The following is a 27674-nucleotide window of genomic DNA, read 5'->3' as shown; positions in this document are numbered from 1 at the left end:
GTTTTAACAGTTTCCACAACGAAACACAGTCTGAAAATTTGGCAGATGATCCAAAGAGATTCTGGTCATATGTAAAGTACACTAGTGGCAAGGCACAATCAGTATTTTCACTGAACAAATCAATGATAACAATGATAATAATACCGCTGACAGTACCACGAAATCGAAGTTATCGAAATTCCTTCACCAAAGAAGACACAATAAATAACCTGAATTTGCATCAAGAGTAACTTAGAAGTAGATATCCCCGTTGTAGCGAAGCGGATTAATTCACTAAATAAAGGAAAGGCCTGCGATCCAGATTGTATAACAGCCATATTCCTTTCAGAGTATGCTGATGCAATTGCTCCACACTTCGGAATCACTCATAACCGCTTGCTCGACGAACGGTCCATACCTAAGGAATGGAAAGCTGCATGGGTCAGACCAGTATTCAAGAAATTAAATATGAGTTATACGATGAATTAAGAGCCATTTGCTGACGTCGATTTGCAGCAGAATTTTGGAACACAGACCGTGCTCGAATATTATGAATTACTTCGCAAATGGGCTATTGACAAACAGCCATCACAGATTCACAAAATATCATTCTTGATAAATGCAACTCGCTCTTTCTTCTCACGAAGTAATGAACGCTACCGACAGAGGATCGCAAACTGGTACCATATTTTTAGACTTCCACAAGGCTTTTGATAACTTTCCTCCCAAGTGACTTCTAATCAAGATGGGTGCCTATGGAGTATCGTCTCAGTTGTGCGACTAGATTCGCAACCTACTATCAGGAAGGTCAGAGTTCGCAGAAATCCGCAGAAAGTCATCGAGTAAAACCTAAAAGATATCTGGCGTTCTCAAAGCAAGTGTTATTGGTCCTCTGCTGTTCCTAATGTATGTAAACGATTTTGTAAATGATGATGTCATCTACCATCTAGTAAACTTATCAGGAGATAAAAACCAAAGGGAGAGTGATTTAGACAAGATATTTGATTTGTGTGATAAGAGGTAATTAATTCTAAATAAGGAAAAGCGTAAGGTCATCCACATGTGTACTAGACTGAATCAGTTAAATTTCAATTATACAATAAATCACACAAATCTGAAGGCCGTCAGTTCAAGTAAAAATAAGGAATAACAATTACGAATAACTAAAAATGGAACGATCACAAACGAGATAATTTTGTGGGGAAGGCAAACCAAAGACTATGTTTTATTGGCAGGGACTTAGATGCAACAGATCCTACTTAACAGACTGCGTACATGACGCTTGTGTGCCATGTGGTAGACTGTTGCAATGCGATATGGACTCCTTGCCAGGTAAGACAGAGGACATCAAAAGAGTTCAAAGAAGGGCAACTCTTTTTGTATTATAGCGAAATAAGAGGGAGTTAACAGATATGATAAGCTAGTTGGGGTGGAAATCATTAGAATAAAGGCGTTTTTCATTGTCATATTGAATCAGATATTAGGATAACATCCTCTGCTTAATAGATGAATCACAAACAAAAATTGAATAACTACATACTGACATCAATGAGGTACACAAAACAAGTAACACTGAAAACAACAAAACAATAAGCATAAGTTTGAAATTTACCTTAAACCCAAGGCAACGTACATTATCATTCCCCAATACTCAAACCACTTACACTTCCAAAAGCAAGCAGCACATCGACCACATGCTGCATAGTCTCAACACAGTGCCACTCAACAAAAGAAACTACCAAAAAGAACTAGGTATAATAATAAGATAACCAAAAGAATGGATACAATATTGACAAAGTCACAAAGCTAAACAACAAAATTAGATGTAAAGTATGAGTAGGGAACACAAAACTATGGATGAAAAAACAACAGAAGCAAACACAATCACAAACACATGGTACTATATTAACAACACATAAGGGTAAGGAAAATATAAACGAAAATACAGAATTGTACACAATGACAAGCAATCACAAACTCACACATAGAATCATCAACATTTTCAAAAGACAGTGCATAAACAAAGCTTACACAACTGGCAGTTCTCTCCAAAAATACGCCCTAAAACTGACAAAAAACATAGACATACACCAGGAAGCAGGTTTATATGAATTACAGTGCAATACTTGTGGTGGCAGATGCAAAAGACAACAGGCAAAACATTCGATGTTGGATACAAAGAAAACATGAAAGCCTGGAGGTATAGGACAAATCACTCCAATTTCGTAGAACACCTAAGACAACGCAATCACAAACCAAAGTTTAGAGAAGAAGACATGAAAATAATTAGAATCAACAATAAAAACACCTCCTAACAGTGCATGAAAATTATCACATACAGAAAACCAAAACAGAAAAGAAAACCCTGTTGAATGATCAAGTTCACAAGACCAAGAACCAATTGTTTACAATAATAGATAAAATAATAGAATAACATTCCAACAGAGCATTATTATCGTAATAATAACTGTCAGAGAGTGGTTGAAAATTTTGGTGTTATCATAATAAAACCACTCAACCCCTCTCCACTCACTTGTCCACGAACCCCTCCACAGAGCGTTTAAACAAAAACTCAAATCAGCTGAACACCAAAATTTGAACCACTCTCAGACAATTTCACATTCAAACTTTCTACAACTCACCCCAAATAACAACTGACACAAACACAGAAATGAACAGGACGGAAATGAGTAGACGTTATTTTTCGGCTTAAACTTCGTTAAGATGGCAACATGTACGCAAACAAACCAAAAAGGATGAGCTAAGGTGTTGAGAGTAGTTACGACTTTAAAGCACAGTATTCGGTAAAAGACGATTACCTATAACTAGACTAATAGCGCACCTCAGCAATTAGGGCAAACAATATGAAAATAACGAAGGAAAAACTTCATAGCATGAAAACGTGCTTACGTGTCCTAAATGAAGTTTTAGTGCCAACTCCGACTCCGTCATGTGACCAGATGTGAGGAAACGAAGACGCCAACCAAAAACGCGAAGGACTGTCAGTAATCACTTAGTTGCTTAAAAACAAGACTTGAACTGTTCTGTAATCTACAGATATCGCGCTCTGAAACAAAACTGTATCATTCGAGACTCCACTGACGATGCCTTACAGCAAATGGTGACATACTTTTGGAAAAAATAGAGTACATTGTAGCAAGGAAAGACAGTTTTTATTTACAAAACGAATACTTGTCTAAACTGTTTGTCGTTTCATTTCCATACATGACTACACTCCAGATAAACACCTTCAAAAAAGACTTCCAGACACTTAAATCAATATTTTATATTAACAATTTTTTCTTCTTCTGAAAAGCCTTCCTTGCCATTAACAGTTTACGTTTTATACCCTCTCTACTTCGGCTATCCTCAGTTATTTTGCTTCCCAAATAACATAACTCATCTATTACTTTCAGAGTCCTGCTTCCTAATCTAAATCCCACAGAATTACGTGATTTAATTGGACTATATTCCATTATCGTTATTTAGCTTTTTTGGTGTTCATCTAATATCATCGTTTCAAGACACTGTTCATTCTGTTCAGCTACTGTCTCCGACAGAATTGTAATATCATCGGCAATCCTTAAAGTTTTTCTTTCTTCTCCCTCTACTTTAATGTCTACGCCAATTTCTTTACTGCTTGCTCAAAGTGCAGACTGAATAACATCGGCATAGGCTTTCTCAATCACTGCTTGTCATTCATAGCTCTCAACTCTTATAACTTTCTGGTTTCTGTCAAGCTGTAAATAGCTTTTCACTCCCTGTATTTCACCCCTACTACCTAAAGGATTTTAAAGAGAGTTTTCTAGTCAACTTTTTCAATAGGTTTTCTAAGTCTAAAAAAGCTATAAACATAGGTTTTCCTTTCCTTAACCTATCTTGCAAGATAAGTCGTAGGGTTAGCATTGCCTCGCGCGTTCTTAAGTTTCTCCGGAGTCCAAACTGTTCTCCCCGGACGTTGGCTTCTACCAGTTTTTCCATTCTTCTGTAAGAAATTCGTGATTATTTTGCAACCATGAGTTATAAATAGTTCGGTAATACACTCCTGGAAATTGAAATAAGAACACCGTGAATTCATTGTCCCAGGAAGGGGAAACTTTATGGACACATTCCTGGGGTCAGATACATCACATGATCGCACTGACAGAACCACAGGCACATAGACACAGGCAACAGAGCATGCACAATGTCGGCACTATTACAGTGTATATCCACCTTTCGCAGCAATGCAGGCTGCTATTCTCCCATGGAGACGATCGTAGAGATGCTGGATGTAGTCCTGTGGAACGGCTTGCCATGCCATTTCCACCTGGCGCCTCAGTTGGACCAGCGTTCGTGCTGGACGTGCAGACCGCGTGAGACGACGCTTCATCCAGTCCTAAACATGCTCAGTGGGGGACAGATCCGGAGATCTTGCTGGCCAGGGTAGTTGACTTACACCTTCTAGAGCACGTTGGGTGGCACGGGATACATGCGGACGTGCATTGTCCTGTTGGAACAGCAAGTTCCCTTGCCGGTCTAGGAATGGTAGAACGATGGGTTCGATGACGGTTTCGATGTACCGTGCACTATTCAGTGTCCCCTCGACGATCACCAGAGGTGTACGGCCAGTGTAGGAGATGGCTCCCCACACCATGATGCCGGGTGTTGGCCCTGTGTGCCTCGGTCGTATGGAGTCCTGATTGTGGCGCTCACCTGCACGGCGCCAAACACGCATACGACCATCATTGGCACCAAGGCTGAAGCGAATCTCATCGCTGAAGACCACACGTCTCCATTCGTCCCTCCATTCACGCCTGTCGCGACACCACTGGAGGCGGGCTGCACGATGTTGGGGCGTGAGCGGAAGACGGCCTAACGGTGTGCGGGACCGTAGCCCAGCTTCATGGAGACGGTTGCGAATGGTCCTCGCCGTGTCCCTAATTTGCTGGGAAGTGGCGGTGCGGTCCCCTACGGCACTGCGTAGGATCCTACGGTCTTGGCGTGCATCCGTGCGTCGCTGCGGTCCGGTCCCAGGTCGACGGGCACGTGCACCTTCCGCCGACCACTGGCGACAACATCGATGTACTGTGGAGACCTCACGCCCCACGTGTTGAGCAATTCGGCGGTACGTCCACCCGGCCTCCCGCATGCCCACTATACGCCCTCGCTCAAAGTCCGTCAACTGCACATACGGTTCACGTCCACGCTGTCGCGGCATGCTACCAGTGTTAAAGACTACGATGGAGCTCCGTATGCCACGGCAAACTGGCTGACACTGACGGCGGCGGTGCACAAATGCTGCGCAGCTAGCGCCATTCGACGGCCAACGCCGCGGTTCCTGGTGTGTCCGCTGTGCCGTGCATGTGATCATTGCTTGTACAGCCCTCTCGCAGTGTCCGGAGCAAGTATGGTGGGTCTGACACACCGGTGTCAATGTGTTCTTTTTTCCATTTCCAGGAGTGTATTTACACCTTTCAGAACTTTCTTTCCTTGGAATTGGAGTCCGAGGGGAATTTGCTTGTCTCTTACATCTAGCTCACCAGATGGAAGAGTTTTTTTCGTGGCTGGTTCTGCCAAGGCTATCAGTAGTACCGTCTTCAGATCTCGACAGATGGTAACGTTGATTACCGAAAGCGGTTATCGACAGTTAAGGTTTTGTTATTAGCGATCATGGCAAGACGTTTATCTTCTCTAACGTATCGCCTCTTACATATCAAAATGAGTAAAATTTAAAGATTAAAAACAGTCTTGAACGTAACTTTTTATTTGAGTGTCCAGTTTCGATTCTATTTAAGAACCATCTTCAAACTCCAGAACGGTGAGTGGACTCCGTGGACCAAACTGCGCCGACCTTCCAGCGTCGAAGATCGGTGCAACTTTCTCGACGGAGTCCACCCACCGTTCTGGAGTCTGAAGATGGTTCTTAAATAGAATCGAAACCGGTCACTCCAATAAAAATAAAAAGTTGCGAGCAAGACTGTTTTTAATCTTTACATTTTAATTTTAAACGATCGCTGATAATGTTTAAAAAAATGAGTAAACTTAGGGTAGCGGTTAAGCCTGCCCTTCCCCTAAATACTCGCCTGGGTCAGCGGATATTCACTGCGGTGCTGTTTGGCGTAATGGTAATTTCTCGTTTTGTAATGGGTCACTGTGAATTAGACGCGGAATAGAAAGTGTATGTATGGACTCATTTTTGAATTTATTAGTGCTTCCATGTTGATTAACTACTGACATGGATCCGGCGCTGAATGAACTACAGCCGAAGATATAGTTAAATTTGTTATCACAGTCCTATAAAACACTCATCCTTTCGAACTTCGAACGTCCCGACCAAACTTCCCTAGCTGCCGATTCTGCATTCTACCGCAATCTAACCGTCACCTACAACCATAAAAAAGCTCTCTTTCTATTCAACCTATTACAAACCTCGTACTGTATTGTATGTTAACCGGGAGCCTGGAAACGACGGAGAGGTTACGTCCCGCAATTGTCCACAACCCTACGACGAGTACCGCAGTCCACTTCACACCTCCGCCGCCCCACACTGAATCACTCTTTCACGGTTATTGTTCGGCCCCCGGTGGACCCCTCCCCCCCCCCCTCCCCACCCTAGGGAACGTCTCACACCAGACTAATGTAACCCCTATGTTTGCGTGGTAGAGTAATGCTGGTGTACGCGTACGTGGAGTGTGTGTGTGTGTATTGGGGCTTATGGGCGCTCAACATCGAGATCATCAGCGCCCTGCGTACGTGGAGAATTTGTTTGCGCAGCAATCGCCGACATAAAGTAGCTGAGGCGGAATAAGGGGAACCAGTCCGCACTCGCCGAGGCAGATGGAAAACCGCCTAAAAACCATTCACAGACTCGCCAGGTCATCGGACCTCCGGACCTCGGGACAAGTCCGCCGGGCGGATTCGTGCTGGGGACCAGGTGCTCCTCCCCAATCCGGAAAGCCGTGAGTTAGATCTCACGGCTAACGGGATAGGCGATTACAAACCCTAGTTTGAGCTCACACTTCCCTCTCCTACTTTAGTAGCTTAAAAGGCCGTAACTAGAACACGTGTGGGCTTCTGCCGCGCCTCTATCGACATGTCCCGACTTCCGTCCATATCCGAGCCCTCCATATACTTTTCTATTTGTATCTCAATCGGTTTCTCCTCCCAGACATTAAATTCATTTCCGAAATCTGCGCAACGCTCAAATCATGGCCTACTGTCATCCTGATCATCTCCCCTACTCGTTCCCACATAGAGATGACAATTGTGTTTCCATACAAGCTCCTCTACAAATCTTCCCAAACCTCAATCCCTTCCCACAACTGTCATTATAAAGAGAATGTTCGTAACATCACCATTATACGTCATAAATATCAACGATTAATAAATTGTATTGTAGGTAAATTGAAGGTGGAGAAAGGAAGAAAAGGATCGAAGGGGATCAGAGCTGCCATCTTCATCGCGACTTTACGAAAAATCAACGGCGACGAGTTAAGATAAATATCGTACCGGGATTTCCCACTTACTAGGCAAGTGCATTAACCACTGCGCCATGCGAGACATGGCGTTTTCGCAACTGCGCGGAGTATCTCTGCAGGCCTCACGGCCGATTCACACTCCCATCGAACGCCAACTATCCACTGTCCCTGTCCATATCCTCCATGTCCCACACTCTAAGATTCCCACACTAAAGAAGGTGGGTCCATTGCCCTAGCTAGACGAATTAGTTACATGAAAGCCTGGTGTCTGATCTTTCGGACGTGTCAGAAAGAACAGACACCACGCAGAATCAGCAGCTGTTACACATTATACGTAAATTTAAGGTGGAGAGGGGAAGAAAGGAAAGGATAATGAGGGGATCACAGCTGTCACGTACTGTGAGGCGTGTCGAGGTATTTGGCGAAGCTGCGACAACGCTGTGTCCCAGATGGCGCAGCGATTAAAGCTCCCGGTTTAGATTATCGGTCCGATACACATTTTTATTCGTCACCGCTCATTCTGTGTAATTAGAATTATATATTACTATCTCCAGCTGCTCACGGGCGTTGATATATTTCAACGGGGCCAGGTAAAAATGTGTGCCCCGACCGGGACTCGAAGCCGGGATCTCATGCTTACATGGCAGACGCTCTATCCATCTGAGCCACCGAGAGCACAGAAGAAAGTGCGACTGCAAGGACAATCTCACGCACGCCTCCAGCGAAACTCACATTCTCACCTTATATGTCCACACACTACATTCGTAGTGTCACTACCCAGCAAACTCGTTACTCGTGGAAGACATTCGGGTAATATGTAGGGATCCGCACACATATATATCAACGCCCGTCAGCTGCAGAGGTTATTAATATACACTACTGGCCATTAAAATTGCTACACCACGAAGATGACGTGCTACAAACGCGAAATTTAACCGACAGGAAGAAGATGCTGTGATATGAAAATGATTAGCTTTTCAGATAATTCCCACAAGGTTGGCGCCGGTGGCAACACCTACAACGTGCCAACATGAGGAAAGATTCCAACCGATTTCTCATACACAAACAGCAATTGACCGGCGTTGCTTGGTGAAACGTTGTTGTGATGCCTCGTGTAAGGAGGAGAAATGCGTACCATCACGTTTCCGACTTTGATAAAGGTCGGATTGTAGCCTATCGCCATTGCTGTTTACCATATCGCGTTGGTCGAGTTCCAATGACTGTTAGCAGAATATGGAATCGGTGAGTTCAGGAGGGTAATACGGAACGCCGTGCTGGATCCCAACGGCCTCGTATCACTAGCAGTCGAGATGACAGGCATCTTATCCACATGGCTGTAACGGGTCGTGCAGCCACGTCTCGATCCCTGAGTCAACAGATGGGGATGTTTGCAAGACAACAACCATCTGTACGAACAGTTCGATGACGTTTGCAGCAGCTCGGACACCATGGCTGCGGTTACCCTTGACGCTGCATCACAGACAGCAGCGCCTGCGATGGTGCACTCAATGACGAATCTGGGTGCACGGATGGCAAAACTTCATTTTTTTTCGGATGAATCGAGGTTCTGTTTACAGAATCATGATGGTCGCATCCGTGTTTGGCGACATCGCGGTTAACGCACATTGGAAGCGTGTATTCGTTGTCGCCATACTGGCGTATCACCCGGCGTGATGGTATGGGGTGCCATTGGTTATACGTCTCGGTCACCTCTTGTTCGCACTGAAGGCACCTTGAACAGTGGACGTTACATTTCAGATGTGTTACGACCCGTGGCTCTACCCTTCATTCGATCGCTGCAAAATACTACATTTCAACAGGATAATGCACGACCACATGTAGCAGGTCATGTACAGGCCTTTCTGGAACAGAAAATGTTTGACTGCTACCCTTGCCAGCACGTTCTTTAGATCGCTCACCAATTGAAAACGTCTCGTCAATGCTGGCAGAGCAACTGGCTCGTCACAATACGTCAGTCACTACTCTTGATGAACTGTGGTATCGTTTTGAACCTGAGTGGGCAGCTGTACCTGTACACGATATCCAAGCTATGTTTGACTCAATGCCCAGGCGTATCAAGGCCGTTATTACGGCGAGAGGTGGTTGTTCTGGGTACTGTTCTCTCAGGATCTATGTACTCAAATTGCGTGAAAATATAATCACTTGTTACTTCTAGTATAATATATTTGTCCAATGAATACCCGTTATTATCTGCATTTCTTCTCGGTGTAGCAATTTTAATGGCGAGTAGTGTATAATCCTAATGTCTTTCTAGACGGCTGTAGGTCATCAATAGTGTCTGTTCTTTCGGACAGCTGCGGATTGTGCGTCCTGTCCGAAAGAACTGACACCACGCGTTGATGTAAATTATTTTTTATGAATCTAGTAATTTTATATAATTTAAGGGCTGAAGGATGGTGATTTTGCCCCTTGCATCCCTCCTTCAGAAGGGAGAATGCAAATGTTTGATACATAAAAAGAGTGCTCAGTTTTTATCTCCAGTTTAGGAATAGAAGGGCAATCTACCCAGCCTAGACTGGCCACAGTTTTATTGGTTCGATAACTCTAGCGTAGTCTACTCTCTTGTACGAAGGACGCTCAATAAGTAATGTAACACATTTTTTAAAAGGACGTTGGCTTCATTCATTCTTTTTTGGTCATCAGTCTACTGACTGGTTTGATGCGGCCCGCCACGAATTCCTTTCCTGTGCTAACCTCTTCATTTCAGAGTAGCACTTGCAACCTACATCCTCAATTATTTGCTTGACGTATTCCAATCTCTGCCTTCCTCTACAGTTTTTGCCCTCTACAGCTCCCTCTAGTACCATGGAAGTCATTCCCTCATGTCTTAGCAGATGTCTTATCGTCCTGTCCCTTCTCCTTATCAGTGTTTTCCACATATTCCTTTCCTCTCCAATTCTGCGTAGAACCTCCTCATTCCTTACCTTATCAGTCCACCTAATTTTCAACATTCGTCTATAGCACCACATCTCAAATGCTTCGATTCTCTTCCGTTCCGGTTTTCCCACAATCCATGTTTCACTACGATACAATGCTGTACTCCAGACGTACATCCTCAGAAATTTCTTCCTCAAATTAAGGCCGGTATTTGATATTAGTAGACTTCTTTTGACCAGAAATGCCTTTTTTGCCATAGCGAGTCTGCTTTTGATGTCCTCCTTGCTCCGTCCGTCATTGGTTATTTTACTGCCTAGGAAGCACAATTCCTTAACTTCATTGACTTCGTGACCATCAATCCTGATGTTAAGTTTCTCGCTGTTCTCATTTCTACTACTTCTCATTACCTTCGTCTTTCACCGATTTACTCTCAAACCATACTGTGTACTCATTAGACTGTTCATTCCGTTCAGCAGATCATTTAATTCTTCTTCACTTTCACTCAGGATAGCAATGTCATCAGCGAATCGTATCATTGATATCCTTTCACCTTGTATTTTAATTCCACTCCTGAACCTTTCTTTTATTTCCATCATTCCTTCCTCGATGTACAGATTGAAGAGTAGGGGCGAAAGGCTACAGCCTTGTCTTACACCCTTCTTAATACGAGCACTTCATTCTTGATCGTCCACTCTTATTATTCCCTCTTGATTGTTGTACATATTGTATATGACCCGTCTCTCCCTATAGCTTACCCCTACTTTTTTCAAAATCTTGAACAGCATATACCATTTTATATTGTTGAACGCTTTTTCCAGGTCGACAAATCCTATGAACGTGTCTTGATTTTTCTTTAGCCTTGCTTCCATTATTAGCCGTAACGTCAGAATTGCCTCTCTCGTGCCTTTACTTTTCCTAAAGCCAAACTGGTCGTCACCTAGCGCATTCTCAATTTTCTTTTCCATTCTTCTGTATATTATTCTTGTAAGCAGCTTCGATGCATGAGCTGGTAAGCTGATTGTGCGATAATTCTCGCACTTGTCAGCTCTTGCCGTCTTTTTCGATGTCTTCACATTTTTCCTGCAGCCATTTCGTCTTCAATGCGCTTCCTATTTATTTCATTCCTCAGCGACTTGTATTTCTGTATTCCTGATTCTCCCGGAACATTTTGGACTTCCTCCTTTCATCAATCAACTGAAGTATTTCTTCTGTTACCCGTGGTTTCTTAGTAGCTACCTTCTTTGTACCTATGTTTTCCTTCCCAACTTCTGTGATGGCCCTTTTTAGAGACGTCCATTCCTCTTCAACTGTGTTGCCTACTGCGCTATTCCTTATTGCTGTATCTATAGCGCTAGAGAACTTCAAACGTATATCGTCATTCCTTAGTACTTCCGTATCCAACTTCTTAGCGTATTGGTTCTTCCTGAAAAATGTCTTGAACTTCAGCCTACACTTCATCACTACTACACTCCTGGAAATTGAAATAAGAACACCGTGAATTCATTGTCCCAGGAAGGGGAAACTTTATTGACACATTCCTGGGATCAGATACATCACATGATCACACTGACAGAACCACAGGCACATAGACACAGGCAACAGAGCATGCACAATGTCGTCACTAGTACAATGTATATCCACCTTTCGCAGCAATGCAGGCTGCTATTCTCCCATGGAGACGATCGTAGAGATGCTGGATGTAGTCCTGTGGAACGACTTGCCATGCCATTTCCACCTGGCGCCTCAGTTGGACAGCGTTCGTGCTGGACGTGCAGACCGCGTGAGACGACGCTTCATCCAGTCCCAAACATGCTCAATGGGGGACAGATCCGGAGATCTTGCTGGCCAGGGTAGTTGACTTACACCTTCTAGAGCACGTTGGGTGGCACGGGATACATGCGGACGTGCATTGTCCTGTTGGAACAGCAAGTTCCCTTGCCGGTCTAGGAATGGTAGAACGATGGGTTCGATGACGGTTTCGATGTACCGTGCACTATTCAGTGTCCCCTCCACGATCACCAGAGGTGTACGGCCAGTGTAGGAGATCGCTCCCCACACCATGATGCCGGGTGTTGGCCCTGTGTGTCTCGGTCGTATGCAGTCCTGATTGTGGCGCTCACCTGCACGGCGCCAAACACGCATACGACCATCATTGGCACCAAGGCAGAAGCGACTCTCATCGCTGAAGACGACACGTCTCCATTCGTCCCTCCATTCACGCCTGTCGCGACACCACTGGAGGCGGGCTGCACGATGTTGGGGCGTGAGCGGAAGACGGCCTAACGGTGTGCGGGACCGTAGCCCAGCTTCATGGAGACGGTTGCGAATGGTCCTCGCCGTGTCCCTAATTTGCTGGGAAGTGGCGGTGCGGTCCCCTACGGCACTGCGTAGGATCCTACGGTCTTGGCGTGCATCCGTGCGTCGCTGCGGTCCGGTCCCAGGTCGACGGGCACGTGCACCTTCCGCCGACCACTGGCGACAACGTCGATGTACTGTGGACACCTCACGCCCCACGTGTTGAGCAATTCGGCGGTACGTCCATCTGGCCTCCCGCATGCCCACTATACGCCCTCGCTCAAAGTCCGTCAACTGCACATACGGTTCACGTCCACGCTGTCGCGGCATGCTACCAGTGTTAAAGACTGCGATGGAGCTCCGTATGCCACGGCAAACTGGCTGACACTGACGGCGGCGGTTCACAAATGCTGCGCAGCTAGCGCCATTCGACGGCCAACACCCCGGTTCCTAGTGTGTCCGCTGTGCCGTGCGTGTGATCATTGCTTGTACACCCCTCTCGCAGTGTCCGGAGCAAGTATGGTGGGTCTGACACACCGGTGTCGATGTGTTCTTTTTTCCATTTCCAGGAGTGTTTATTGTTATCTGAGTCTATATCTGCTCCTGGGTACGCCTTACAATCCAGTATCTGATTTCGGAATCTCTGTCTGACCATGATGTAATCTAATTGAAATCTTCCCGTATCTCCCTGCCTTTTCCAAGAATACCTCCTCCTCTTGTGATTCCTGAACAGGGTATTCGCTATTACTAGCTGAAACTCAATTAGTCTTTCTCCTCTTTCATTCCTTGTCCCAAGCCCATATTCTCCTGTAACCTTTTCTTCTACTCCTTCCCCTACAACTGCATTCCAATCGCCCATGACTATTAGATTTTCGTCCCCCTTTACATACTGCATTACCCTTTCAATATCCTCATACACTTTCTCTATCTGTTCATCTTCAGCTTGCGACGTCGGCATGTATGCCTGAACGATCATTGTCGGTGATGGTCTGCTGTCGATTCTGATTAGAACAACCCGGTCACTGAACTGTTCACAGTAACAGACCCTCTGCTCTACCTTCCTATTCATAACGAATCCTACACCTTTTATACCATTTTCTGCTGCTGTTTATATTACCCGATACTCATCTGACCAGAAATCCTTGTCTTCCTTCCACTTCACTTCACTGACCCCTACTATATCTAGGTTGACCCTTTGCATTTCCCTTTTCAGATTTTCTAGTTTCCCTACCACGTTTAAGCTTCTGACATTCCACGCCCCGACTCGTAGAACATTATCCTTTCGTTGACTATTCAATATTTTTCTCGTGGTAACCTCCCCCTCGGCAGTCCCCTCCGGGAGATCCGAATGGGGGACTATTCCGGAATCTTTTGCCAATGGAGAGATCATCATGACACTTTTTCAACTAAAGGCCACATGTCATGTGGATACACGTTACGTGTCTGTAATGCAGTGGTTTCCATTGCCTTCTGCATCCTCATGTCGTTGGTCATTGCTGATTCTTCCGCCTTTAGGGGCAATTTCCCACCCCTAGGACAAGAGAGTGCCCTGAACCTCTATCCGCTCATCCGCCCTCTATGACAAGGTCGTTGGCAGAATGACGCTGACTTCTTATGCCGGAAGTCTTCGGCTGCCAGTGCTGATTATTTATCAAAATTTAGGCAGTGGCGTGGATCGAACCCGGGACCGAAGACGTTTTGATTATGAATCAAAGACGCTACCCCTTTTTTTTAATCTCATTTTGTTCGCATGTGTTTGTTGCATCTGCTCGGGGCGGACGTCGTAAGACATCCATTTATGTACGTTGTTGATCGATTGACTCAGTATTTTTATTACAGAGGGCGCGTAACCCTGTGACCGAACACTCGGAGCTACCGTGCCGGCTATCCTGACAGGACCCCTAGACCACGGGTACACACTCTATTTTACAACATTATCTCCGTTCATCGCGACAGCCTTACACCAACTTACTGGAAGGGGCTGTATGCCCACATGGCACCACTCCACTGGTAGACGTGAAACCAGCGTCTTGCTGTATCAGTAACCTCCCCTTCATCCACGTACTGCTTGCCGTGGAGTGCACCCTTCATTGCGGCAATCAGATGGAAGTCAGAAGGTGCGAGATCCGGACTGCAGTGTGGAACAGGCAAATGAATTTTTACGAGCGCCTATCGGGAGTGCAGACTTGTGCGAGGCCTTGCGTTGTCATGGAGAAGGAGAAGTTAGTTTGCATTTTAATGGCGACGAACACGCTGAAGTCGTTTCTTTAGTTTCCAGCGATAGAACGGCATTCTTCAGAATTGCTCATTACACAACGAGGGAGGGCATCAAAGAAAATAACCCCTTCAGAGTCTCAGGACCCCATCGTCATGACCTTGCCGGCTGGAGATGAGGCTTTGAACTCTTTCTTTGGAAAAGAGGTGATGAGGCACCACTCCATGGATTGCTGTTTTGTTCCCGGTCCTAACCGATGGACCAATGATTCATCGCCTGTGACGACGTTCGACACAACATTGTCTCGATCTGCCTCCTAACAAGCAATCGATTACGTACAAACGATCCTTCGTTTCTCTTCATGGTGTTCTATTAGGCGGCGAGGGTCAACGGCCTCGCCGCAGTGGTAATACCGGTTCCCGTCAGATCACCGAAGTTAAGCCCTGTCGGGCTGGGCTAGCACTTGGATGGGTGACCATCCGGTGTGCTGAGCGCTGTTGGCAAGCTGGGTGCACTTAGCCCTTGTGAGGCAAACTGAGGAGCTATTCGATTGAGAAGTAGCGGCTCCGGTCTCGGAAACTGACATACGGCCGGGAGAGCGGTGTGCTGAGCACATGCCCCTCCATATCCGCATGCAGTAACGCTGTGAGTGAGGATGACACGGCGGCCAGTCGCTACCTATGGGCCTTTGTGGCCTGTGCGGGAGTTCTGTACTGTTTAATTAGACGGCGAGGAATCCAGCTGGCATACACCTTTAAGTAGCCAAGAGGTTAACGAATGTGTCAACACCACCGGCAGCAGTTGTGCAGTTGTGCAGCAGGTGTTTGATCCTGATCTGTTGATGACCTCAAATGAGAGTGTCCGCACGTTCCGACATTGCACGACTCACAACTGTGCGGGGTATGCCAGCACACAGGAGGTCGGACAGACTTGCACGATCTTTCCACGATGAAGATAGACTCCTCATCCAATGACTCAATGTGCTATTGTTCACTGACAAATCTCCGTAGACATTCCGCAAGCACCTGTGAATATCTGCGATGCTCTGGTATTCCACTGCTCTTAGCTTGGAAAGTCGTTTTGAAGGCTCCGTATAGCGCCGCCACCTATGGCAACTTCATGAAACTATAGGAGCTGAAGCAGGAATACGCCACAATGTCCCATAACAAAACTCCACATTTTTTTCACTTGAAATTGGGTGTGAAAAAAAAATGAATTGCATCAAAAATTCGACGCCAATCGTACCTAGTAAAATTATTAACCAGTTATTGAGTGAGAGAGTGAGGGTGTGTCTTCTTGAAAGGCGAAGAATTTGGAGGCCTTCCGGAGAAGGCCTCGCTGCTGCAGGCGTGTGCGGCCGATGCAGTCAGCCCGGGACAGCGGAGGCGGCCTCGCCAGGAATAGAAGCCGCGACCGCCGCCCGGGACCTGGGGCCGTGGGCCACCTCGCCTCTACCTGCCGCGGTGCGCGCACAGAATTCTCCACTTCCCGAGGACAAAGTTCTAGGCCGGCGGGAGTGGCCGTGCGGTTCTAGGCGCTACAGTCTGGGGCCGAGCGACAGCTACGTTCACAGGTTCGAATCCTGCCTCGGGCATGGATGTGTGTGATGTCCTTAGGTTAGTTAGGTTTCAGTAGTTCTAAGTTCTAGGCGACTGATGACCTCAGAAGTTAAGTCGCATAGTGCTCAGAGCCATTTGAACCATAAATAAGTAGCGTTTTTGTTTGGCATGTTGGTATTCTGGTTGCAATGCGCTCATTTATCGAGTGTCATTTTTTATCTGTAGTTCAATGTTGCTGTTTCAGTTTATGTACTGTCATTTTGTCATTTGAGATACTGAGCGGTGGACGCTATAAAATGGAGTGCCGATTGAGAAATCGCAATAATTCCGACATTTTCTTCTGTTTGAGTTCAGTAGAAGTGTGACAGCAGCAGCGGAAACAGACACACTACTGGCCATTAAAATTGCTACACCATGAAGATGACGCGAAATTTAACCGACAGGAAGAAGATGCTGTGATATGTAAATGATTAGCTTTTCAGATCATTCACACAAGGTTGGCGCCGGTGGCGACACCTGCAACGTGCTGACATGAGGAAAGTAACCAACCGATTTCTCATACACAAACAGCAGTTGACCGGCGTTGCCTGGTGAAACGTTGTTGTGATGCCTCGTGTAAGGAGGAGAAATGCGTACCATCACGTTTCCGACTTGGATAAAGGTCGGATTATAGCCTATCACGATTGCGGTGTATTGTATCGCGACATTGCTGCTCGCGTTGGTCGAGATCCAATTACTGTTAGAATAATATGGAATCGGAGGGTTCAGGAGGGTAATACGGAACGTCGTGCTGGATCCCAACGGCCTCGTATCACTAGCAGTCGAGATGACAGGCATCTTATCCGCATGGGTACAACGGATCGTGGAGCCACGTCTCGATCACTGAGTGAACAGATGGGGACGTTCGCAATACAACAACCATCTGCACGAACAGTTCGACGACGTTTACAGCATCATGGACTATCAGCTCGGAGACCATGGCTGCTGTTACCCCTGAGGCTGCATCACAGACAGGAGTGCCTGCGCTGGTGTACTCAACGACGAATCTTGGTGCAAGAATGGCAACACGTCATTTTTTCGGATGAATCCAGGTTCTGTTTACAGCATCATGATGGTCGCATCCGTGTTTGGCGACATCGCGGTGAACGCACATTGGAAGCGTGTATTCGTCATCGCCATACTGGCGTATCACCCTGCGTGATGGTTTGGGGTACCATTGCTTACACGTTTCGGTCACCTCTTGTTCGCATTGACGGCACATTCTACAGTAAACGTTACAAATTCAGATGTGTTACGACCCGTGGCTCTACCCTTCATTCGATCCCTGCGAAACCCTACATTTTAGCAGGATAATGCACGACCGCATGATGCAGGTCCTGTACGGGCCTTTCTGGATACAGAAAATGTTCGACTGCTGTCCTCTCCAGCACATTCTTCATATCTTTCACCAACTGAAAACGTCTGCTTAGTGGTGGCCGAGTATCTGGCTCGTCACATACGCCAGTCACTACTCTTGATGAACTGTGGTATCGTGTTGAAGCTGAATGGGCAGCTGTACCTGTACACGCCATCCAAGCTCTGACTCAATGCCCTGGCGTATCAAGGCCGTTATTACGGCCAGAGGTGGTTGTTCTGTGTACGGATTTCTCAGGATCTATGCAATGTGAAAGAAAATGTAATCACGTGTCAGTTCTAGTATAATATATTTGTCCAATGAATACCCGTTTATCATTTGCATTTCTTCTTCATGTAGCAATTTTAATGGCCTGTGATGTACATTTTCACCGTCTTTGGAGATAATATCGTTGGACAGAGCACGGTAAGAAAACGGCTTTCTCTTGTTAAGGTGGATCGTTTTGAGGTTAGTGACTCTCCACGGTGAGGAAGACCTTCGGTGTTTGACGAAGATGGTTTAAACGCATTAACCCACAATGATGCACGCCAATGTACCCGTGAACTGGAAAATGTGACAGTGTGTGACCATTCCACCAGCGTGCGACATTTGCTTGCAATGTGGAAGATTGAAAACTCAAGCGTATGGATACCACATGCACTACGCCAAAATCACAAAAATCAGTCGGTGGCCATTTGTGCATCTCTGCTTACTCGACATCAATTCGCTCTTGAACAACACCGACTGGTGAAAAGAAATGATGTCTTTATGCAAACATAAGGAAAGACCTAACAAAGCAGCAACTTACCGCACAAAGATCTGCGCACATCCACAAAAGATAATGTTAGGCATCCGGTGGAACAGCGACGGTGTGGGTACTAAGAATTGCTTCCCTCAAGTGTGGCCATCATTGCTGACTTTTACTATCTACAACTGACACGTCTTGCAGACACAGTAGAGGAACAATGATCGGGAAGACTACGGGAAGTGGTGCAACTCCACGTTAACGCCCGCCTACACTCTGTTAGACTGACAAAAAATCACAACAGTGCAACTAGGTTGGGAAGTCATTCCGCCCCCATCTTACTCACCTGACCTTGCGCCCTCATATTTTCACCTTTCCCACTCTGCATCTAACTACCTTCAAGGAACTTCCTTTCAGGATGAAAATGCGCTCCGAACATGGCACGACGAGTTATTCGCCTCAAAACCACGTGATTTCCACAGTCCTGGTATCGAAACGTTACCCAGCGTTGCCAGACTAATGTAAATAGTGAAGGCGAATATGTTACTGAAGACTAATTTCTCTCTTACGTGTATTTGTTGTGGTTAGTACATTTATAGAAAAACACTACGAAATTAGAATAGATGTATTTCAGATGTATAAACATGCTCATCAACTGATGGCTATCTCGCACAATTCCTTCTTGGCGTCGCGATATTTTTCCCTTTATTTTATATTCTCTGAGAATCCATTGGCTACTACAGACGCCAAACTGCAAGCGTGCGTTCATGTTTGCGTTTATCTGTGCTTATTTTTTACAGAATCATAGTTAACTGAAAATCCCATCGATGATGATGATGACGATGATGTTTGGTTTGTGGGTTGTTCAACTGCGCGGTTATCAGCGCCCGTACAAATTCCCAACCTGTGCTCAGTCGGCCACAGCTCGTGGTCGTGGGGTAGCGTTCTCGCTTCCCACGCCCGGGTTCCCGGCTTCGATTCCCGGCAGGGTCAGGGATTTTCTCTGCCTCGTGATGACTGGGTGTTGTGTGACGTCCTTAGGTTAGTTAGGTTTAAGTAGTTCTAAGTTCTAGGGGACTGATGACCATAGATGTTAAGTCCCTTAGTGCTCAGAGCCATTTGCTCAGTCCAATGTCGCCACTTGCAGGAATGATGAGGAGAACACAAACACCCAGTCATCTCGAGGCAGGTGAACATCCCTGATCCGGCCGGGAATCGAAACCGTGACCCTGAATCTCATCGATTGGAAATTACATACAATGATATTTTCTGCCTGTAAAACAAGCGGTGAAAATTCATCGGAAAATCTGAGAAGTTTGTGGGTGAAACGCTATGAGCCATGGGCTTATAAGAAAGTGAGTTTGGGTATATAATAAATTCCGTATGAATGATCAGAACGAAGAGCAAAACAGGTGAGTACCAGGTACGACTGAAGACCAGATGCACAAAATCTGTAAAAAAAATTCAAAAATTGATGCAGTTTAGTTTCAGCGATATCTAACGAGTCTCCCCAAGTTTCAAGAGATGTTCCGTTCGAAATTCTTACAGAAAGTGTGAATTACCCGAAGGTGAATCCACACTGGGTACCGTAATTGCTGACTGAGGTGCACAACTCCACTCTTAACCAGAGTTTTGAATTTCCTTCTGCGGTAATGTATTGACTGCCAGTGATTGCTACTTGTTCCTGCACTTGTGGAAATGAAATAAATAAAATAAAATAGGAATAAAAAAGACATCTACTAAGTCAGTGCCATGAGAAATCCGATGACGTCAAGCTGCAGTGCTGGCATAGTAAGACAGAAGATTTCTTATGGAAGTCGAATGTATAAGTTGGCAACTCGTTATAGCAAGTGGTGGTGGAAATTGTACTAAAAAAGCGATTAAGGGTTAGGTTTTCATAAAGTGTGAAAACATTTTTAAAAATTACACTTAAGTTTCCAGAATGAGATTTTCACTCTGCAGCGGAGTATGCAACGATATGAAACTTCCTGGCAGATTAAAACTGTGTGCCGGACCTTTGCCTTTCGCGGGCAAGTGCTCTATCGTCTGAGCTACCCAAGCATGACTCACCCCGCCTCCTAACAGCCGTACTTCTGCCAGTACCTCGTCTCCTACCTGCTTAAGTTTGTTTTTATGAACAATGGCATTATTAAAAAATAAATAAAAAAACTACGCCGCAGACAACCCTTACCCCTCGAGCGAACGATGTCCTGCTGTCACTCCGCCATGACTCGCGATGTTCAACAATGCTCGAATGATGACACGACACGAAGACCATTGCGCGGTAACGAATAAATAGATCGGTTGTTCCACTCGTTTGTTCTACGAGGTGTTGCCAGGTTTCGCCCCTTCAAGCAGTAAATTTCGGAGAATACAACTATCATGAAACTCATTGACGATTTCGACAGCAGCGCGAGACAAAATCTGAGACAGAAGAATATGCTTCACACCACGGCGAAAATTGCAAAAGTAAGTCACTAAGGAAATGTACGATGTAACGGCTGCTGTGACATCACTTCTTGGTACGTACATTGAATTTAATTTCTTAATAACGTTATGGTTTATCGTTCATTCGTTGGTTCCGAGACAAATTATGTTTTTATTTTTGGCTATGATCATGACAAACAAAATACTGTCTCTCCTGTTCTGATGAAAATTTTAATATTTCGTCGATCTATTGATCTTTTCTCTTCATAATAAATATGTTTATTTTCATTCCGGTACAGTTGAAGAACCTTTTTTGCCACAATAGATTTTTTTATCTTTCCTATACACGTTTCTTTTATTAAGATACATTCGTACTTGTAACTAATATTTCTTATCCCTATGCAAAAAAATTTTGTTAAAAATTGATTGCTTTATTTAAGCTTCAGAACATGGACAAGTATTATCACATTATAGCCGCCATGGTGTTTACGTAGCCTGATGCATGTTTATTCACTACGTCATTGGTCAAATGGATGGCTAGTATCGCACTTACAATTTTATCTATCACAAAGGATGTATGGGACGCTCCGTCTTTGTGGATGAGGTAAGATTTGTAATATACTCGTTGTGGAGTAATAGTAGAGATTAAAAACCAAATCCTCGTGATGACTGGGTGTTGTGTGATGTCCTTAGGTTAGTTAGGTTTAAGTAGTTCTAAGTTCTAGGGGACTGATCACCATAGCTGTTAAGTCCCATAGTGCTCAGAGCCATTTGAAAAAGCAAATCATATATTTATCACTGGTTAGTGTGAAAACCATACAAATAGCAAGAATGATAGTTATCGATTCATGCGGTGTCTGAGGAACTCCTAAAAATTCGAAAAGCGATTCATAAATGAATAAATTGTAGAAATTTAACACCAGTATTGTGCCTCTCTCCTGTAAATATGAAATTGTCCTACTCAGGAAAAAATGAGAAATACATGAGCAAAAATAAATTATTTGCAAGGAGAAGATCTGTTATTACTATAACGTTTTGGAATTATTTAATAGGATCCTAGGGGGAATAGGCGGCTGGGGTGGCCGAGCGGTTCTAGACGCTAGTCTGGAACCGTGCTTCCGCTACAGTCGCAGGTTCAAATCCTGCCTCGGGCATGGGTGTGTGTGATGTCCTTAGGTTAGTTAGGTTTAAGTAGTTCTAATTTCTAGGGGACTGATGACCTCAGCATAGTGCTCAGAGCCATTTGAACTATTTTTTTAGGGGGAATATGAACTAAGCTGCCGGAAAAGAACGCCACTTATGTACATAAGAGACGTTGAGCAAGCACTGAAAGATGCAAGACTAAAAATGTCGACGAATTTCGGTCCTTCATCAGAGGACTGATATACAATGGTGTATTTTCGAATGCCATCGCGTCTCACTGCCCGTTCAACGCCTCTGGTAAAAGATGTAATTTTTTCCCACCAGACTTTCTAGAAATACATTATTTATTAGTGAAAAGTAGTATTTGTGCCTCCCAACAATTTCAATTTTAATCCAGAATTAATAATGCATTTTACAGATTATGAAAATTTTGTTAATTTTTTTTCATTGCATGTGGTGTGAGCTGAAATTAATTAAGTTTATTGTGTTTCTTCATGTACGCTGTATAATTGTTGAGAAAGTAGTCTCGTATTAGGGAGTAGCAGCACTGAAATCGCCACCCAACAATGTCGACTTCCCAGGTTTTCCTTTCGAACTGTAGCATGTATCTTACATCATCCTTGTCCCATTTATTTCTGTTTTGTCCTTACGTGTAAGCTTTGCTTCACATATTTGTAAAACGTAGCTTATGTTTGTGAAACCGATCGGCAAAACGAAACTTCGGTCTGCAACAAAGTTATAAAGTCTCCCGGCTTGCACAACGTTCAGATAACTTACGGGGAAGCAGCCGGATAAGGTTGTCGACAACAACGCATATGGCGACAGCCGATCAACCTGACATTTAAAGGTATTTTCACGGTAAAACTGCAGCAAGTAATCTCTGTGCAAGTGAATTCTAAACCTCGGTTTTTAGAGCAATTACGGAAAGGTAAAACACACAAACACACGCGCGCGCTTATACGCTAACCCCGCACAGCCAAAAAGAGACTGGCGCCAGAAGTTATCCATAGTGAAAATTAGTAAACAATGGCTGAGGTAACGTTAAATGTATCCTGTTTTTTGGCAATGAAGAGAGCACGACACCACGCACAATTTAAGCAAAAACCTCCATCTCTATTTACAAGGTTACTTGTCAATTTAATCGCAACTGCTCCCTTAATGATACTATCCCAGTAGCAAGAAGTGCAGCCGGCCGTGTTGGCCGTGCGGTTCTAGGCACTTCAGTCCGGAACCGCGTGACTGCTACGGTCGCAGATTCGAATCCTGCCTCGGGCATGGATGTGTGTGATGTCCTTACGTTAGTTAAGTTTAAGTAGTTCTAGGTTCTAGGGGACTGATGACCTCAGATGTTGAGTCCCATAGTGCTCAGAGCCATTTGAACCAAGAAGTGCAGCTTAGAATGTCCGTATTGTTATGTTCCATAGAATGGCCAGTGCCAAGCCAATGTTGTGCAATAACTGATAGCGACCAACTGTCGACAGTAGTAGGGTAGTGGGGTTGTCACTCCACTTTTGATATCAATCTGATATCCAAATTAATTGGTCAATTAATCACCAGCAGCCCCGCCCACTCCCGCCCCCGACCACGCCCATCCCCGACAATCCCCACCCCTGGATGACGTCACGTATGCCCTAGACCCCTCCTCCCCCTCCCCCATCCACCTCCCTTCCCCTCAACCTACCCCATCGGCGGAAATTTAGAATGCTGTCGGTAATTTCGTATTTTGGCTGGAATTTCGAATTTTGGTGGGAATTTTTTTGCCCCAGGACTGTGCTGACATCTAGCAAGTACCACCGGTGTTTATGGGGTAGTACCACCGCATCATCTGGAATGTGTAGTACAGCGCTGCACATGGACTCGTTTTTGGACAGTATAGTACAGCGCAATATCCACGCAGTGGAGTGTCGAGCTGTACCTGAATTCGGTCCCAGACGGGGTGGTATAGTGCAGTATTCGTACAGTAGAGTATAGCACTGTACCCAGACTAGTTTCGTGTGGATGGTACAGCGCAATAGCAGGACGGACTAGTGTACCGTAGTATCCGAGCGTGATTCCGGGATTGTGCAGCGCTCGATAGAGTGGTACTCGCATCGGGCAGTCGCCTTCCCTCCTCGGACAACTAGTACACAAAATCACGCAATTCAGCTAGCAGTTTACAGTTGGATTGCACGTAAAATCATATGTACAATGTATGACCGGAACATTAGGTGACCATCGTGGATATTTAGAGTATAAAAGGAGGCATGACAGCCGCAACCGATCAGTCTTTTGTGGTAGCTGAAAGCGTCAACATGGATTCATCCACAGTGCTGAACATGCCTCAGCTATTAAGGAGGAGTAGGAGACCAACCGACGAACGCTTTGGTTTATGGTTACTACTGGAGAACCTGGACAATCTTGTTTCTGACATTGGCAACATAAATTGCACCGAAAATGGTACGCTCCTTGGCAAGAAGAATTTGAATGTGCTTACTCCTGTTACACAACCGTTTGGCGATAACATTATGGTAGTTACAATCTGTGATCAAGGGGACTGTCAGGTGCAATTAGAGAAGGAGCGATCTGTAATGTTAAAGAAGGAGATGTGTGGCTCATTTAACTATTATCTACGTAGTAAATACTCCAAGTTCGTTACTGTAATATATGGTGTCAAGGCGAAGCTACCATTTCTCCTACATGGATGCGAGAGTGTGACAGCAAGAGGAATAATGGATAAAATCGGCAAGGAAGCACTGGAAACCATTTCGAAGAAATATAAGAATCCTGTGGCTATACCATATAAAGTGGAATGAGCCGACGTTAAATTGGAAAGTCTAATGGAAGAGTTGCCTGGAATATTTCAGCACCTACTTGTAGACGATTGTTACCTTTCGGATATAGACATAATGCAAGACTTTGCTGGAATTTTTAATAAAATGGACATGTGCGACTACCTAATATCAACCCACTACTTCTGCATGGAAGGAGACCATCAGGGAAGCAGGAATGTGATTGCGGGCAACGATAAGACAGGTGGAATAGATTGTTTAGAATGGATGAGCTCCAATTGTAGAGTAAAAGTATACAGCAAATTTATATATCAAATCACAAGTCCAGGAGTAAACAAAGTTATCTGTAACCATCTTATAGATTTTATAAAGTGTCCAGACACGCGACTACGGGAACCTTTTACGTTTTCTTTGGCTAAGGAGCATGGCATTACCAGTCTGGAAGCTACAATACGCAACTACAGAATGGATCGCCTGTTCGACCCAGTGCAAAGCTGTTTATGTGTATTTACAATGTGCTCCACTTTACTCTGTGCCAACTGCGTCCATGTAGTGTCAGCTAACTAATAACTTATGGAACAGTTGCTGTGTGGTGTTTAACAATGTTCTGCAATTTGTCTACTGGGGTAATAAGAACACCCGAAAGTTAACTGGTGTGCAAGTAAGTCTGCCAGACTCTCAAAACCGAGAAGCGCTTATAACTTATGCACTGTCTGCATACATTCTTAATTATCTACCTGTAAACTAAGTGGGTCTTCTAACTCTGACTCCAACCAAGGCAATATAAATATTACGTGGAAGTGTTACGTTAAAGCAGGAAAAACTTACTTTTCTCAGTCTAGAACACTGTTGTCCACAATGCCGTCCGATATAGATATCGCCGAATTGGGACTGGTTCCTACGAATAATGTTATAATCCTAGTCTTAATGTAAAGGACCAATGTATTAAACAGACTTAAACCATTCCCCATTAAATAAATTATTCCTTTAAGCATAGTTAATTTATTAACGGTATGGAAAAGAAAACTGGAAATGGAGGACATCCAAGTAAAGAAAAGGAATCTGGAGTATATGGAGAAAACAGGAACAATATAAGCTGCAACTGGAAATGGAAGAAGCTATTGCGAATGTGCAGATCAGGTTTACATACGAATTTAAACACACTGTATGGAAAAATCTGACTACGAAGGGGAATACAAAATATTGCCATTTACAGCAAACAGCAATGGAAACTGGTCACGTGTTGGATTACTGGCCGAAATCAATGGAATCGAGAACGTTTACTATTTTAAGGGATACAGGAAAAATTAATTAATTAAGCTCTATTCTTATTTGGGTCGGCTTAAAAAGGGTGGTTATATTCTATCTAAGTGTGGCGAGCTGGATGTTGTCCACCTCGCAACAGAAAAGCCATTTGTCAAGTTTAAAGCTGATGGAATAACTACATTTAATCGACACTCGTTTACAAAAGTTGTAAACTTAAAGTACTACACAGAAATTCCGCAAGAATGTGGAGCAGAAGAGCGGCCGACATACACACAGGGAGACGTGGAACGCTTTAGCAGTAGCGTCATGGATGAGATATTAGGCAAAATTAAAATCCCCGAATTCTCTCGCCTAGAAGAACTGCAGGAAGGAACTGAGCTAATAGTTAAAGCCTTAAAACAAGTACTTTACAGGAAGAAAATTAGGTATGTATTACAATTCGAGAATATACCTTCTCTGTATTTGTCAAGTTTCTGGATGGAGAAAGAAGTAGATGATTCAAATGTGGATTTAAGTTATAAGTTAAAAACTAAATTGGACATTATTAAAACTACAACTAACAAAAATAAGGAAACAGTTGTTTTCTGTGCTTAAATACACTCCTGGAAATTGAAATAAGAACACCGTGAATTCATTGTCCCAGGAAGGGGAAACTTTATTGACACATTCCTGGGGTCAGATACATCACATGATCACACTGACAGAACCACAGGCACATAGACACAGGCAACAGAGCATGCACAATGTCGGCACTAGTACAGTGTATATCCACCTTTCGCAGCAATGCAGGCTGCTATTCTCCCATAGAGACGATCGTAGAGATGCTGGATGTAGTCCTGTGGAACGGCTTGCCATGCCATTTCCACCTGGCGCCTCAGTTGGACCAGCGTTCGTGCTGGACGTGCAGACCGCGTGAGACGACGCTTCATCCAGTCCCAAACATGCTCAATGGGGGACAGATCCGGAGATTTTGCTGGCCAAGGTAGTTGACTTACACCTTCTAGAGCACGTTGGGTGGCACGGGATACATGCGGACGTGCATTGTCCTGTTGGAACAGCAAGTTCCCTTGCCGGTCTAGGAATGGTAGAGCGATGGGTACGATGACGGTTTGGATGTACCGTGCACTATTCAGTGTCCCCTCGACGATCACCAGAGGTGTACGGCCAGTGTAGGAGATCGCTCCCCACACCATGATGCCGGGTGTTGGCCCTGTGTGCCTCGGTCGTATGCAGTCCTGATTGTGGCGCTCACCTGCACGGCACCAAACACGCATACGACCATCATTGGCACCAAGGCAGAAGCGACTCTCATCGCTGAAGACGACCACGTCTCCATTCGTCCCTCCATTCACGCCTGTCGCGACACCACTGGAGGCGGGCTGCACGATGTTGGGGCGTGAACGGAAGACGGCCTAACGGTGTGTGGGACCGTAGCCCAGCTTCATGGAGACGGTTGCGAATGTTCCTCGCCGATACCCCAGGAGCAACAGTGTCCCTAATTTGCTGGGAAGTGGCGGTGCGGTCCC

At 44.9% G+C, this 27674-nt stretch overlaps 1 protein-coding gene and 1 pseudogene across 2 annotated transcripts in view; one reads left to right on the top strand and one right to left on the bottom strand.

Moving 5' to 3' along the window:
- LOC126337999 (uncharacterized) overlaps positions 1-27674 on the bottom strand; it is a 198232-nt gene that overhangs the window by 161717 nt on the left and 8841 nt on the right. The window lies entirely within an intron of this gene.
- Positions 15233-15350, top strand: LOC126288944 (5S ribosomal RNA; annotated as a pseudogene).

The sequence above is a fragment of the Schistocerca gregaria genome, chromosome 1 (assembly GCF_023897955.1).
Source record: "Schistocerca gregaria isolate iqSchGreg1 chromosome 1, iqSchGreg1.2, whole genome shotgun sequence".
In the NCBI taxonomy this organism is placed as follows: Eukaryota; Metazoa; Arthropoda; class Insecta; order Orthoptera; family Acrididae; genus Schistocerca; species Schistocerca gregaria.
Note: the sequence above shows the minus strand (reverse complement) of the source record. Positions and strands in the feature narration are given on the sequence as shown.